This window comes from Microplitis mediator, chromosome 11 (genome assembly GCF_029852145.1).
Source record: "Microplitis mediator isolate UGA2020A chromosome 11, iyMicMedi2.1, whole genome shotgun sequence".
NCBI classification, from domain to species: domain Eukaryota; kingdom Metazoa; phylum Arthropoda; class Insecta; order Hymenoptera; family Braconidae; genus Microplitis; species Microplitis mediator.
Window position 1 is genome coordinate 6,788,575 of NC_079979.1, and position 16,940 is coordinate 6,805,514.

Here is a 16,940-nt window from a genome sequence, read left to right on the forward strand (position 1 = left end):
GTTCAATTCTTAGCTTAAATGTTTTCAAACAAAATCAAAAATATGTTATTTTCCGTAATTTATTTGATTGTTTAACACAATCGATTGCCTAATTATTTCAATTTCTTAAAATTATCAATAAAAAAATAATAATATATTTTCATTGCAACTACTTATTTATTTATTTGCTTACGAACAAAGTCCTTTTATGCCAAATTATATTAAATTACTACTTTTGTTGGAATAAATAATTTTATGGAAATATTTTAAATTTTGTTTTAAAGTATAAAATCTATACATTTAATTATAAGGTAATTTTTATTAATAATTTTAAGAAATTTGAAAAATTAGGCAATCGATTGTGACAAAAAATAAAATAAATTACAGAAAAGAACATATTTTTAATTTTTAATATTGTTTGAAAACATTTAAGCTAAGAATTGAACCATTTAATTATTTTTTATAGGAATAAAAATTTAATTACTATTTAATTTTTTTGTTAAATGAAATATGAATGACTTTCAGCTAGAAAATAAAAAGTAATTTTTTAAATTTTAAATGTCCCGAACGAGCGCGCGAGCAGCTTCGTCATACATCGTCACACTTTGGCAAGTTTCAGCATCGGGACAGCTGATGTATAATAAATGACATCGAGTTGACGATAAAATTAATTAACATTTAAATAATTTACAAATTACAGCTCGTAGGAACGTAAATGAGGGCTCATTTTATTCATTACTTTTTTTTCTTCAAGTTTTATTAAGGGTTTTTTTACCCATGTGCTATAGTTTGTTAGATATTTGCGTTAAACCGGAATTTTGACCATTTTGTCATAAAAAAACATATTTGTGACGCACTTTTTTGTTGGATTTTTTCGGTTGTCGTAGTTTTAGCATATTTTTTTTTTTTTTTTTTCTTATTTTAAATTTATATGCCAAGGCATTGAGCCTTATGGCAAGTACAAAGTTGTAACATTTTAATTTTATCACGTAAGTATAATATATATTTAAAACATAGAATAATACGTAAAGGTACATAAACTGAAGGATATTTTGCAAAGCTAATATAAATTCATACAAATTTATACAGAGAAACAATAGTCTATGCAATGTTCAGTAAGGGGTAGCAAACATAGTAATTGTCAAGATTTTGATTCTTTATTCATAAAAAATTCATATGCTTTATTTTTAAAGATTTGAAGTGACGACGAATTTGTAATTTCTGCTGGTAATTCCTGCCACAAACGAATAGCTGACACCAAAAAAGAATGCTCATAGACGATGGTAGTAAAATTAGGCATTTTGAACATATTATTATTTTTTGCTGCAAGCCTGTTTGATCTGATATCAAGGTCTTCATTTGTAAATAAAAGCCGCAGGAATTTAGGTTTACCAGTTTCCAAAATTTTGTAAATCAGACAAGCTAAAAAATATTCTCTTGTCGATTTAGCATTAAGCCATTTTAGAGCGTGTCTGTAAGGTGTAATATGCTCATCTCTTTTTACATTAAAAATAAATCTTATAGAGTTATTTATTATCCGTTGTAGCTTCTTATCAAGTCGTTTTGATAGGTCTAAGTAAACGATGGAACAATAATCGATAGTTGGTAAGAGCGTGGTTGTGAGTAATAATTTACGGCAAGGCATGGAAAGTATGTTTTTCCTATACTTTAAACTATTTATTGTAGCATAAGCTTTGCGCGATAGTTGTGAAATGTGGGCATCCCACGAGAGGTTATTTGAAATATGTAAACCGAGATGTTTAGCCGTGTTCACATAAGGGATGATATTTCCGTCAATTTTAATTTCTGGAACCTGGCAGGTTTCAAGTAGTTTAAGCTTTCCGTTACTACCTAGAATCATCACCTTAGTCTTCTTTAAATTTATCTCAAGGCCGTTTTCCCTCGCCCAATCTGCAATAGCTTGGGCATCAGCAGTAAGACGCGCAGCAGCCTCATTTAAATTGAAAAACTTAAAATGGAGATAGGCCCACATGTCATCAGCAAAAAGACCATGCTTACAGTATCTTAACCTTTTTACAATTCCATTTATTGCGATCAAAAAGAGGATCGGACCTAAAATGGATCCTTGTGGAACACCAGAGGAAGTAAACAACGATTGTGATGGAACATTAGACGGATCAATAATCATCTGAGATCTGCCTGAGAGGTAAGACTGGAACCAAAGAATAGTTTCAATAGAAAAACCAAGTTCAAACATTGTGATTAAAAGCATTTTTGGATTAAGATAATCAAATGCCTTGGTGAAGTCAAATAAAATCAGAAATGTAAAGTCATCACTGTCGATCGCACGTCGAATCTCATCAGTTAATCTCAGCAGTGCAGCCTGTGTACTTTGATTTTTCCGGAACCCAGATTGATAATCATCCAGCAGATTATTTATTTCCAGGTACATAACTATTTGGTTTGCAATAATACGCTCAAATACCTTTGCTGCGTGTGAAAGATTCGCTATGGGCCGCGTATCAGATAAAGATTTTGGCGGTGTAACTTTATTTAATGGAACGATAAAAACAGACTTCCATGCTTCTGGAAAGATGCCGGTCTCAAGTGAGCGATTGAAAATAGCGGTCATGAATAATGAAATCTGTGCAATATGATCTCTCAGCTATTTCAAGTCCAACCCATCTGGGCTTTTTCCAGCAGAATTCAAAAGAGTAAGATGCAGACTTTTCGTGACATCAACGATGTCAATTTTGGACCAACGGAACTCGCAGTCTACTTTTTTAACATAGTGTAATGGCAACTCCTGCACAAACTCTTTGCTGCAAGGAGGATGTTTAGTCAGAGTAGTAGAATAGAAGTTATTTAATTCGTCGGCACTAAAATGATCCAATGGTGATGATTGCTTTGGTTTTATGATACCCAACTGCTTAAGTTTTTTCCATATTGAGGAACTATATGATTCTTTAGCCAAAATAGTGGTAAAGTAATTGTCACGCTCCGTTATTAATTTAACTTTCAATTTACTTCTTAGTTTTTTGTAGTATTTAAGGAGATTTTGGTCACCATTTCTACGCGCTCGTTTGTAGATAGCATCACGGTGTTTAAGTTCATTTTTTAATTCCTTTGATAACCAAGGGTTTTTTGAACGACTAATCTTTCTCTCCGAGAAAGGCGCATATTTATCTAGAGAATTTGATACTACAGTTAAAAAGTAAGAAGTAAGTTCATCTGGATCCAAGTTATCGATATCAATATTATTTACATTTAACTCAATACTTAGAGACTGTGAAAGAGCCAAGTGATCACAGTTTCTAAAATCACGGTATTTATTTACTTTATTACACTTTTTTGGGTGTTCAAGCTTGTATTCTATGAATATATAATCATGACCTCCAATAAAAGCGCTGTGGATTTAGAGTAATTTCTTACTTTGTCTTCATTATCGACAATGATAACGTCCAACCACGAATCAACTTCGTTTGTATGGTGTCGCACCATATGGTACACAGAATAAAGCAAACTCCGTTATGAAAGACTGAAGATGACAAGCTAAACGATCAGTTTTAAGAAGATTACAATTTAAGTCTCCAGTGATGATTATGTTATTGTAGTGTGGATATAGTTTCCCAAACTCAATAAAAAAACTATCCAAGAGATAACCTTTAGACCTCCTGTAGATAGCAGATAATAGAATATGGGACCCTGTTTCCATTGAAACGTCAATTAGTATGAATTCCGGTTGATTTAGGTGATTAGTAACCGAAGTGTGTAGAACTCTTGATTTTAGTGACTTATGAATAAAGCAAGCCAGGCCACCACCTCTTATGTAGCGTCCCGATTCATCAATAAGTCCTCTGTCTCTACGAATGATAACATAGTTTTCTAGCGCAATAGAGACATCTGGATTTAGCCAAGTTTCCACAATAGTGATGATATGTGGCTTCATTTCAGCAACTAAGATATCAAACTGGGCTGTATGAGCGAGGTAGCTATTTACATTGAGAGTTAATATATTTAAAGCATGACAATCTGAATTATGTTTGCATGGTAATTGTTAATTTAGTTTATTTAGATCACTTACAGAATTTATTACAATTTTAGCGGAGTCATCGTTTTCTTTCAAATAAACTACGCCTTTATACACCCAAGCATACTTAGACTTGAGTTCCCTTGCTTTTGTTTTTGTGCTTTTTAAAAGTTTGTATGTCTCCGAATGCAGAAATTCATTTAGATAAATTTGTCCATCAGCAACATTTGCTACAGTATGAAATGTTTCTTTAATTAATAATTTTTTTACGCGACGTTTCACATTTATAATATGATCACGAACTTGACAGGATTTTAAATTCAAAACAAATGAGTGTTTCAGTCCATGTGATGTTGAGGGATTTCTCTTTTTCAATTCCCGTACACTGAGAATATCATTTTCTAAGTTAGAGATGTTCAGCTTATTGAATACATGATGTACAATTTCCGCTGATGATAAGTTTGACGTAATTTGATCTGGCACCCCAGACAAAATCAGCTGAGACGATGACGCGCTCGATGAGACAGACGAAATATTGTTGACTGATCCAATCGAATCAAGAGTCGATTTTATTAGATCAATATTGGTGGAATTTTCATTACAAGCTTCAGCTATCTTTTTTACTTTTTCATCAGTGGACTTTTGTTTATCTGTTACTCTTACTAATGAACTATTTAAAGTGTCAAGATTTGTTGAAAGATTTTTTATATCAGCACTATTTTTATTTAAAGTTGTCATTATTGTTTTTATGTCTTCAGTGTGTTGACTAAGATCTTGAGACACTTTACTAATCTCAAAGCTATTTTTGAATGACATATCAAGTAGCAGGTTCATTTTCTGATCGAAAGTATAGTTTGTCCAATCAGGTTTAGCATCCAAAGAACTTGCCCCTTGGGGAGTGCTGATATTTTCCTTCAATGTGACCGAAACACTTGAAGAAGTATTTTTGCTTGTAGTAGTCATTGACGGTGAGTTCATGACTGGTGATACGAAAACAGAGTCTTCTAACACAATGGAAACCGGTGGAGTTTTAGGCGATGAATCAATTGATTTGAAGCTGGAAAGTGATGACCGCTGACTTACAGATCTAATAAAACTAGATCGTTTAGATGAACCTGCTGTCAATTCAAGTGAAGATAATGGTGCTTCAAAAGATATCACGCAACAATTTGTTGGTGGCTTGAATTTCAACACTTCCTTGAGACAACTAGGATGATAAGAAGATTTACAAGTCAAACAAGTTTTGTTAACTTTAGCTACCTTCTTACATCTAACACAGAGCATAACAAAAGACACCAGATGATGACGAATAGTTAGTGTAAAAGTTTATATTTCGGTTAGTTTTGACAGCTGACTGATGTAAACAAAACACTAACAAGTACCACTGTCGCCACCTATGACTTTTGTTTACTACTTATGAGTAGATGCTAATGAGAAGTGGATATAGACGTCGATAAATAAGACACTGACACTATAACACCGGATGAACTAAAATCACTTTACGCTGAATAACCTCAAATTTCTATGACGATAATAAAAAAAATTATTTCTCAGCTTCTACTTCAGGAAAATCGAAGATTTTTTGCAACCTATGAGGGTTGCAATAAAGAGTATGCAACAAGAACTGCAACAAAAATGCCCGTAGGCATACAAAGGCAGAAAAATGCTTCAAATACAGAGCGTAAAATTTAACGTGATTGTAACAACTTACGTGATTATATTCTGAATCATTCTGTGGAAAAATTAGTCGGCCAGGAATTATCACCAGCAAGAGTTTCTTTTTGGACCTAACTCGACTGGACCACTACCCAGAACAAAAAAATATCGGAATAAATTCATAATATGCACGAAAAACAAGTGTACAGTCTCGAAAATCGGTATCGATAATAATTTATAGCGAAAAAAAAAAATTTTTCAATTTTTAAGAATCGAAAAAAAATTGTAATCATGGAAGGCCCACTACCACACCGGGCTTAAAAGTTGGAGAATGGATAGAAGTTTAAGATAAAAAAATTTCAAAAAAATCGAAGGATACACCTTTTTTTAAAAACACGGTTGAAAACTTAAAATTTAAAAATCTGGGTGGACATCAATAACCCATAATCCAAGTGCCCAGATCTAACATTGCACACAATCCTTTCACCCAGAATACGTTTACCCAGATTTTCAAAATGCAGCATATCTTTTACTTAGACATCCACTTATACAGCGTTCCTTTGACCGAAACATCTGTTAGCACATACTATCTTTTGCACAAGCATTCATTCACACACGATTCTTTTGCCTAGATTCTTTATTTTCGTCTTGGTAGTACAATATAATTATAAGAGAAGGCAGCAACATGACCAATTCTGATTGAAAATTAAAAAATTTTTAAATCTGCTTTAAGTAGTTACGCTGCTGTTAATGGCGTAAGACTCTAAGATCTTAAATTTTTCACTGGCTAGGCAGAATCCAGCAGATATTCCTCTAAAAGAATTTCTACCATTGAATCAATGAGGCTTCCCAAGCCCAAATTCGTCCTGTCACAATAAGAAATTACATGCAAATAAACTTAGTTAACTCCTATAACTACCGGATCTAGCCAGAGTGAAAATGATGAAGAATTCCACCCGCCCTCACGAAAAATGCATGCTCTAAATGTGAAAATAGAAACTACACAAAAAAATAAAAAAATCAATGTTTTTTTCGAAATCATTAAACGAAACTTACAATTATTATATTTATCATTTATATCGATATTACAACAATAAAAATATTCATATAATTTTAAAGTTCAACTAAAAATGCTTCAAATTATGAACATAAGATCATAAACAATAATTGAAATTATAAAATCATCGAGTAAAATATTAAATGTCACTAGTATAATAATTTTTAATATTGAACTACCAAGACAAAAATTAAGAATCTCGGCAAAAGAATCGTGCGTGAATGAATGCTTGTGTAAAAGATAATCTGTGCTAACGGATGTCTAGGTCAAAGAAACTCCATGTAGGTGGATGTTTGAGTAAAAGTAATACAGTATTTTAAAAATCTTGGTAAACGAATTCTGGGTAAAAGGATTGTGTTCAATGTTAGATCCAGGCAATTGGATCATGGGTGATTGATGTCCACCCAAAAATCTTGATTAAAATTATTTCGTAGATTTGTTTCGTATTTTTTTCTGTAAAGGCCATCTAAAAACTGAAATTTTGAAAAAAAAAAACCATTGAATTTCGTCCATTGTCACGAAAGTTATGATCAAATAACCACAAAAAGAGCGGTTTTTTTGAAAATTCGATATTTTTTTAACAATTGATCAAAATAATTTCAAAATTTACCAGGACGCCTCTTTCGAGGGGTACTAAAAAATACAAAAAAATTAAGAAAATCGGAAAAATCAATTTTTTTAACCGTCCGATTTGGCGTGGAATGCCCCATATGTATATCTATATTAGACTGTGTTAGAAAAAAAAAATAATTTTTCATTTTGATTAAATACTTCTTAAAAATTACTTTAATAAAAAAAAAAATTCTCCTAAAATTTCAGCTCGATATCTCAAACATTGAAAAAAATTTTTATTTTCTATTTTGTATATAACGATGTCAAAAAAATTTTTTTTCAACTTTTGAGTTTAGCAGTCTTGCAGGAAATTATATCCTTGACAAAAAAGGTTTCTTGTGTCAAAGGGTCAAAGTTGATAGGAAAAAAGTTATAGAGGTTGACACTTAAGAGGAAAAAACCGAATTTTGAAGATGAACACAATTTCTTTGTTTTTTATTCGTTGACTAGCAGAATTTAATTTTTTAAATATTTTGCAATTCAAGCCCTTATAAGAATTGTAATTATATACAAAAATGGTCCTTAGAGTGGTTTTAATAGAGCTCATAGAAAGAAAGTTACAGAGCTCTAAAGTTAAGGAAAATTGAATTATTGAGAAAAAAAATTTTGTAGTTAAATATTATTTTGAAGGATTATAGGTCCAGAGAACATAGATAAAATGAACCCGAATTTTTTATTTTAATTACAATTTTCTTTTGTAGAAATATAAACAAAAAAACTTTTATTTCTCATTAATTCAATTTTTCTCAACTTTAGAGCTCTGTAACTTTCTTTCTATGAGCTCTATTAAAACCACTCTCAGGACCATTTTTGTATATAATTACAATTCTTATAAGGACTTGAATTGAAAAATATTTAAAAAATTAAATTCTGCTAGTTAACGAATAAAAAACAAAAAAATTGTATTCATCTTCAAAATTCGATTTTTTCCTCCTGAGTTTTATCCTCTATAACTTTTTTCCTATCAAATTTGACTCTATGACACAGGAGACATTTTTGTAGAGAATTTCATTTCCTACAAGACTGCTAAATTCAAAAGTTGGGAAAAAAATTTTTTGACGTAGTTATGTACAAAATAGAAAAAACAAATTTGTTTCAATGTATTTTATAGAATGTATTTAAATAGAAAAGGGGACCCCCCCTCCCGTGCGCCAGCCCAATTTTTGAGATATCGAGCTGAAATTTGAGGAGAATTTTTTTTTTTATTGAAGTAACTTTTAAGATGTATTTAATCAAAATAAAATTTTTTTCTGTATGTAAACTTATTCTATTAAATATAAATATATGCGAAAATAATTCATGTCCAAAATACCTCTATATTATATATCTCTATGAAAATTAAGTCTCTACAAAATTTACTATAATATGATATAATTAGATGTTAACATATTGTAACGAATGTGAAACTGAACTTTTAAATATTTGAATAGCTAGAAAACAAATGCCTTCTTCTCTTGTTTTATAGATACGCGACAAAAGTCAGTCAGTCTTATATTGACAGTTTAACAGCAATCATTGTATTTCAATAAACTATATATTGCTCTTACTTTCTTTTACTGCTGTTAATTGTGGTGTTGTTATTTCTAATATAAGTGTGTTATCATTGTAGAGTATAAGTGATATTAATTTAAGATACCGATCACTACAATATTTATATTATTGAATTTCTCCATAACTATGCAACTCTCCTTAATTTTTCTCTATTCTGCATATCTCTATGACACAGCGATTCTATGAAAAAATTTTTCTATTTCAAAATTTTTCTATGTTGACCAAAGTCAGTTACAACATTTCTCTGTACCAAAAAAAAATCTAAGTTTTACGAATGATTTTGTATTTTACTACTAGCAATCACGTGGCGCTATCATTATATAACGTATACCGTTTTTTAATTCGTGACGGAGACGCGAATAAATTCGGTAAGCCGTATGCGGTCACCCACGTGTAATACAAAATTATAAATAATAAATAATAATAATAATAAATGTCTCAAAATAATAATAGTTAAATATTCGAAAATAATAGTATGAAACAATAAATCAAATAAAAGTGTGCCTGAACCAGCTCCTCAGGCTGGGTTAGTGCACGAGGGCGCCAGCCTGTTTTTACAAAACGGACAAAAAAATAATCCCAAATCAGGGGAGAGATCACGGGACCAGATTCCGAGCGAGAATGTATGCACCAAGCAGAAATAAACCAAATAAATATAATAAATAAAAATAATAAAGAATAATTATCACTAAAATATATCCAGGAAATAAACAAAGAAATGTTGGCTATCACTGGGATCCTTCTTTCATTATTTAATTTAAATATATTTATAAATATAAATCCAACAAACTATTATAATACCAAATGTTATTTACCATACATTAATTCTTTATAGTAAATTTTAACAAATAATAATATACTTAATACCGTCAAATAATAATAATAAAAATCAAATTAACTTAAATTAAATTATCCGCTGGGGAATTCAAATTACAAATTACAAATTTTTACCATATGAACTCAATATAAAATTTATACATATAAAAATACCAATCTTTATTTTATATTATTTGCTCTGGGGAGAGAAAGACGCGGGAAGTCAAAATATATTTGGCAACACTGGGTTGCATACCATCAAATTATAAAATAAATTTTACCCAGAGAAATAATATTTTAAATACTACCGTAAGACAAGGATTCAAACGCTATCCTTGTCTATAATCCACTAAGGAATGTATTCGACGCGTCTACGCACGTATACCAAACTCTGGGACGTACGCCGAATATACTCAACTTATTATTATAAATAATAACTCAGGTTCAATTATTAATCAATTAAATATCGCGATCAACTCTATTGAGGGTCCAGCGATAGCCGATGCAACAAATGATAATACAGGTGACTTACAGGCGCTGATAGTAATTTACTTCTGAAGTCTTAAATACCAATTAATCCGTAACTTTTTACTTTCAATTCAATATACCGAAAAAACTAATGATCACCAAATCAACTCTCTTTAATATTTAATTAATTTTGTAACGGCAACTGGGCCAGAATAATTTCACTTAAATCGCGGACAACAACAACACGTCCTATCTTTACAATAGCCCGGTCCTCTCTGATTATTTTCCGCGTCGGTTTTCCGAGGGATGGGTATCACTCACGTGTTATCCCCTCTAATGACCTCGGACCCGAAATTATCAATTAAAATAAAATATTTAAACGTATCATCTGACCTGAGTTATATGATAATAATAAACTAAATAATATTATCCATCAACATTCATAAACATAATCATAATTAACCCTTTAAACAATAAAATAATAATTATTTCAGTGCACCACGTGGCGGGAGGGATATATCGATTTTTATCCCCACTATATCGACTTACTCTCCCTTAGGTCGATATTTTTATACAGTATATACGCGCACGTGTGCTACTAACTGAAATGAAAATATAGATTAAATACATAAAATTCAAAATAATTTTCAAAACATAAACATAATAAACAATAATATCAATAATTCATAAATAAATCATAATTAAATAATTAATCAAAATAATATAAATACTTATATAATAAAATATTATAATAAATAAATGCGCTTTAATAGCTAGGAGGTGTTGTTAAAATCACGGCGAAATGGGAAAGCGCGCGCAGCGATTCACGTTTGAATCGCTACGTGACAATTAAATTCCATCAACAATGCAATAATGGTGGTAATGATATTAAAAATAATAATGACTGGAAAATGGCCTCGACGGGCCGGCTGAAGACGGCCAAGAACCAAAGTTTTCTTTGCATTTATTTAGGTAATTATAATTTTGCGGCCCTGTGCAACCACTGTAGTGATGTCGACGCCATTTTCCAGTCATTATTATTTTTAATATCATCAGGATGACCTGATCGTTGTGATAAAAATTTTATGTCATTTTCTGATAAGTCTGATAGAATTGCCGGAAAAATAAAAAGATCACGAAATTTACTATAACTTTGACTTCAAGCTCCAATAATTTTGAACAGATAGATTTACCCGACTACAATTTTTTCGTGATTTGCCTGAAGTATCGTAAGGACCTAGCCAGGTTAACATAAGGTTTGCCTTATTAGGGTTAATCTGACGAGTTCTTTATCAGGACCACATTAGGATATCCTTATCAAAAAAAATTTGATTTGAAAAAAAAAAGTACAAATCAATAATGTACTTATATAGAAATTATTTCAAATATTGCAACATGGATTGTTTACTTCTTTATGAGTTATTCTTTGATATCATAATGAATATAATATTTACACTCATGTGATCACATATGTATGTCAGCGCAGTGGATAGCATCAAGGATTTCAAATCGAAAGGATGGAGGTTCAAGCCAAGTAGTCATCAGGATTTTTTCATCATTAAAAAACATGTCTACTTCCTTTGTGAAATGCTCTTAATACATTTAATCACATTCCGGATCGAATTAATATTTTCGTAAATTTTTATTAAAAATCATTACTAATAAGGCGACCCTGATAAGGATTTAGTAAGAATATCCCGTTAAGGAACTAATGAGGTAATCCTGGTAAGGACTTGATAAGGTGATGTTACGTTCTAAGGTGCTCAGGTATTTTTTTTTTATGGCTATCATAACGAACCAAAAATAATGCTCTTGCGAGCATTTCATCGTTATTAAACTCAGTCTTTTTTTATCTTGTATGTGCTCACAATGGAAGATTATTCAGTTCGGCTAACAGGCATAAACGTGCAAGGCGATCGTCGGTAGTTTTCGGAATTTAAATATAAAATAAAAGAATTATTATCGAGGCCAAATTCCTCAACTGCGTTCTTTTACCCGCAGTGAATCATTACCTGACTACCCCATATTTACCGAGACTTACTCACATCCGGTTTTTTTTATAAAAATTTAAACCTAGTACATACTATTCTTTTCTATCTACCTTGCTAGTTCTAGTTAGAGATAACGGCTACTCTGCGTTTTCAACGGCAAGATAATAAATCCTTATATTACGTCGGTACTGATTCTCCGAATTAAAAGAAAGACGTTACCAACCAGAAGCAGCTGTGTAAACATGAATATAAAACCAAGATTATGATAGAAAATCTATTGTAAATTATGATGTCGAGAGTAGCTATTGTTACTAGCTATGAGAGTCGAGAATCTTTGTATTCACAAGATAAGAATTCAACAAGCAGCTTATCAATGGCCCCTACTTGCCTGGCCTAGCTACCTATCTAACTTATACGTTCCCCTATTTCGCCTAGGATAAAAAAAATCTCAACTATTACTTCCTCATTACCCTATCACGTAATGTCTTATCCCGCCTCTTCCAAATTTTTAGTAACTACATACCTAGGGCCCACCTACTTCCCTCCTTATCACAAATCGTATCTCTCTCAACTCTAAGGGAATTATGTGGCTATCTCCTTTACCAAGGTGCCAGATTTATCACCCACCTGTAACTAAATCAAGGCACGTTGGTTCTATCAAAATAGAACCACCCATGCCCGCTACACAATTCAGAAAAATAACCCTTCAGTGCCCCAATATTCCATAAATTCTCCCTCACTGGTATCCAGTCTCGAGAGTATAAAAAGACTCATCGGTCGTTACGAAACTCTCTGCCGTTTTTTAAATTTTTAGTATATTTCTCTAACGTTTAATTGTAATAAAATCATCTCAATTAATTCATTAAGATTTCGATATAATCAATTTATTCCATATTGTAACAAATTGATAATAAATTCTTAACACGTTTCTCGATAGTCAGTGCGGTTCTAAATTTATCAATAAAATTTGACTAACGTACATCTTATAAATTCACTCGAAATCAAGCTCGATTTGATCTTAATTTAACGGAAATAATCGGGGAAATCGTCTCTTCATAAATCTTGTTACAATCTTTTGAAAATTCCAAATAATCTTTCATTCGAGTGCGGCAGTGAATTAGTGCGAGTAATAGTGAACAGCGAAATTTTTAAGTAAATCAGAAGCACCTGCAACGTAATTAACCTTCACCAACTTGCCACAATCAGAAGCAGTCCAACTAGGGAGGTGTCCGAGTGTACGGTCCAGCCACGCAGACTGCAGCCAAACTCAACGTCGGTGTACTTTCAAAGTAATTGTTTAATAAATCAGCAATATTTAATTCTCTCACTGAATCTGCGTCCTGTTGCAGCACCTATTTTTTCCGTGTAGACATCTCAAAAGGCATTTTTTTATTTACTGATTCCCCAGTGCTATTTATGACTAGTAATTTAATGTCATTATGTACTTAATTATATATTTTGAATGTAGTCACACATAAATTCTTTCTTTTTACATTCGTAGCCATTTCCTGTGGCATGGATACTAATGAGTCATAAAACGGAAGCGACTTATCAAAGTGTCTTTAATATTATTTTCAAAGATTTCAAAAGTTTTAGAAATATTTTTATGACAGATTTTGAGTTTGCTTCAAGAAATGCCTTGAAAAAATCTATGCCACATGCTAAAATTAGAGGATGTTTTTTTCATCATTGTTAGGTAATTAATATTGCATACCCTACCCTGATTAAAAAAAACGATTTAAAGCGATTAAAAAAAAAAATTTTAATTCTTTCTAATGCTTTTGAATACTTTGATTACTTTTGAATCACCCTTCTTATGGGTATGTTATGTCCGCCGCTTAATTTTTAATCATTTATCCGGGATTTCTCCCTTTGGTAGCGATAGTAATTTTGGATAAGCGGGTTGGAGGGTGCGGACAACAATAAAGAATACGAGGAAGAAATTATCTTCCTATAATTTATTATTTATAGTGGATCTTTTCGAGAATTAAGAACCCAAACGTCTTCAAAGAGACTGATGCTCTTGTTTAAGCCAAAGTATTTTATAATGATAGAAAAATAGCTCTTTCACCTACCTTTCGATGTCAATTCTTCTAGTGCGGCAGCTATTATCCCTCCAGGACTAAACAGCTCACTCGACCTTCCTGTAGGGTTGGTAGAATGGGTGCGGCTGGGTTGGTAGGATGATATCTTATGTACTACTTTCGAATGAAACCGCAAGGTTGGAGTGATGAACTTGATCCTTTATTAATTATTTCAAATTACAACGTTTTTACTGAACGTCACTTGTTCACTCCAGTTTTTCACAACTTTATATTTAATTCATATTATAGGATTATTTATCCTTAACAGATATTTTTATAAGACTTTAATTCATTTTCAATGCGTCCTTTTTCACACCCGAAAAGTGGTTTTATGCGCAAATTAACTCGGCACGAGATGGAATCGCAAATTCACGTGATTTGCGTCACTGGTTCGATCGTACCGGATGGTTTTTATAAATCCGACAAATATTGTACTAGACGAACGATTACTACAGTTGCGTCAGATCGAACTTTAGATCAATATTTGAGGATTTTTAATATAAAATTTAAATCCCTTACTGACTTTTCAACGCCTAAGGTGGATTCCTGCAGTAAGGTTAATAGAATTTAGCAATCTTTGACTATTTCTTATTGACTTTTCGACGCAGATGCGGATTCCTGCAATAAGAATAAGCCTAGATTATTTAAGAAATGCCCTATTGACTTTTCGACGCAGATGCGGATTCCTGCAATAGGGTTTAAGTTAAAAATTATTAAAAATCCTCTTATTAACTTTTCAACGCCTAGGGCGGATTCCTGCAATAAGAGTACACGAAATTTCGACGTTCGAATATTCGCGGACCGTAAGTTTTATGAACGGAATAGCCCTGAGCTATGGGTGCTCAGGCTTTTTATAAACTTTGGTTGGTGATTTGATTGGGAATTTATAATCATTGTCATTGGTGGAAAGTGACGACAGTTTATTATTTATTCGTTAAACTTATTGCAGGTGCCTTCCCACTATTCTTTGCCGCATAAAAAGGTGAAAAAGCTGACGCTGCGTTTTCGCGCGCTTTTCAAAGAGGAGCTCAGAAATAATTATTTTAAATAATTATTGAAATAAAAAAAAAATTATTTGGACATAACAATCCCCCGGAAAGTAAGAGAGTTGCAAAATTCTCTTGCTTTCCTAAACATATGTCCCCTCTTTTAAGAAGCTCGCGATAACGCTTACAAATTTAGTTAAAAAGAACTTACAGCTAGATATATGAAAATATTTAAAATATAGAAGGTTACATCTGAGTTTCCTAATATTTATGGTGTATTCGTTGTAATACACGTATATATGTTTGTTAATACAAATTTAATAAGTACAAATTAAGTTTGTAAGTTTTACCCCTAAAATCTACGATTTCCATCACCAAAAAAAAATGATAATTATTCATAGGGATTAAATATTAGACTATGATCAATTAAAATTAGGGTTACATTTATTTATTTAATCTTTTCCCACCCATATGATGCATTCCCATATACTTGTAAATATATATATATATATATATATATATATATATATATATATATATATATATATATATATATATATTGAGACAATGTGAATTGTCTTCATCGCCTTCAGCCTTGCGGTTCCCGCTTTTTTCCGTCTCGTTGCCGTCTAATGTCACATGTCATAGTGCCATGGTCACATGACAACTCGTCACGTCGACGTATGCCGGTTAGTAAGAGGTGGGGACAGTCAGGAGGCGAGCCCTATGCCCAAAAATTATCCGTCACCACTTCGATTCTGGATCCGTTAACGTTTAGACGTTTTCTATTATTTAGTATCAATTATTATACTTGCGATACTCACATAATTTGTATTCTGTATTTTCTGGCAATTAACTTGCAAAATAGTATCTTTTATATTGTTTATTAGTTCTTAGTTATAATTAAACTTTAAGTATATAAAATATTATACGTTACCGGCGACCTATTCGCGGTAATATTATTAAATTAAATAATAAAATCAGTGTGATAAGGATTCATTCCACGTGCTCACTACTGTGTATCTTGCGTGCCAGCCAGGACCACGATTATTCTGTATTCTGCGTGAACTCTTATTGTAAGTAATTGAATTTATTATAATTGGCAATAAACTTGCACATTGTCCTAATAATTTCCTTATTGTATTCATCACCTTATTCTATCCCTATTTTACTATACTGGTGAGATTATTTAATACGATAAATTACTATTAATTAAGTTAGAAATAATAAGTAAGTTAGTTGTAAGAAAGCAGCATAAAAATTATCAGCCGTGAGGTAAGTTGATGAGTTTTTTTTTATACGTTGCCGAGTTTGAATAAGTGCGGGTCTTTGCTTTGCAAGAACCCCAGCCCACTGCTCTGTCCAGCATAAAAATAAAATTTGTTAGAGGCCAGCCTAAGCCAGGGTTCAACCCGCGAATTCTGGTGGCTGCTGGTGAAAATCGCGAAGACAATAAGCGATTTGTCTCAACTGGCGCTCGAACAGGGACTTTGCAGTAGTTCAAATCGGCAACGAAAAATTTTATCAATTTTTCTCACGGCTTTCCTTAAAATTTTTACCAAAATTTCTAGTCATTAACTAAATTTCTTACCAGTATTAAAAATTTTATTTCCCTACATTCATCTCTTCATTATTTTTCATCGTTCATTATTCATCTAATTTCATAAAATATTTAATTACTTCCCCTATTTATTTATTTATTAATCCTATTTATTTATTTATTATAAATTATTTACTTATTTATCATAA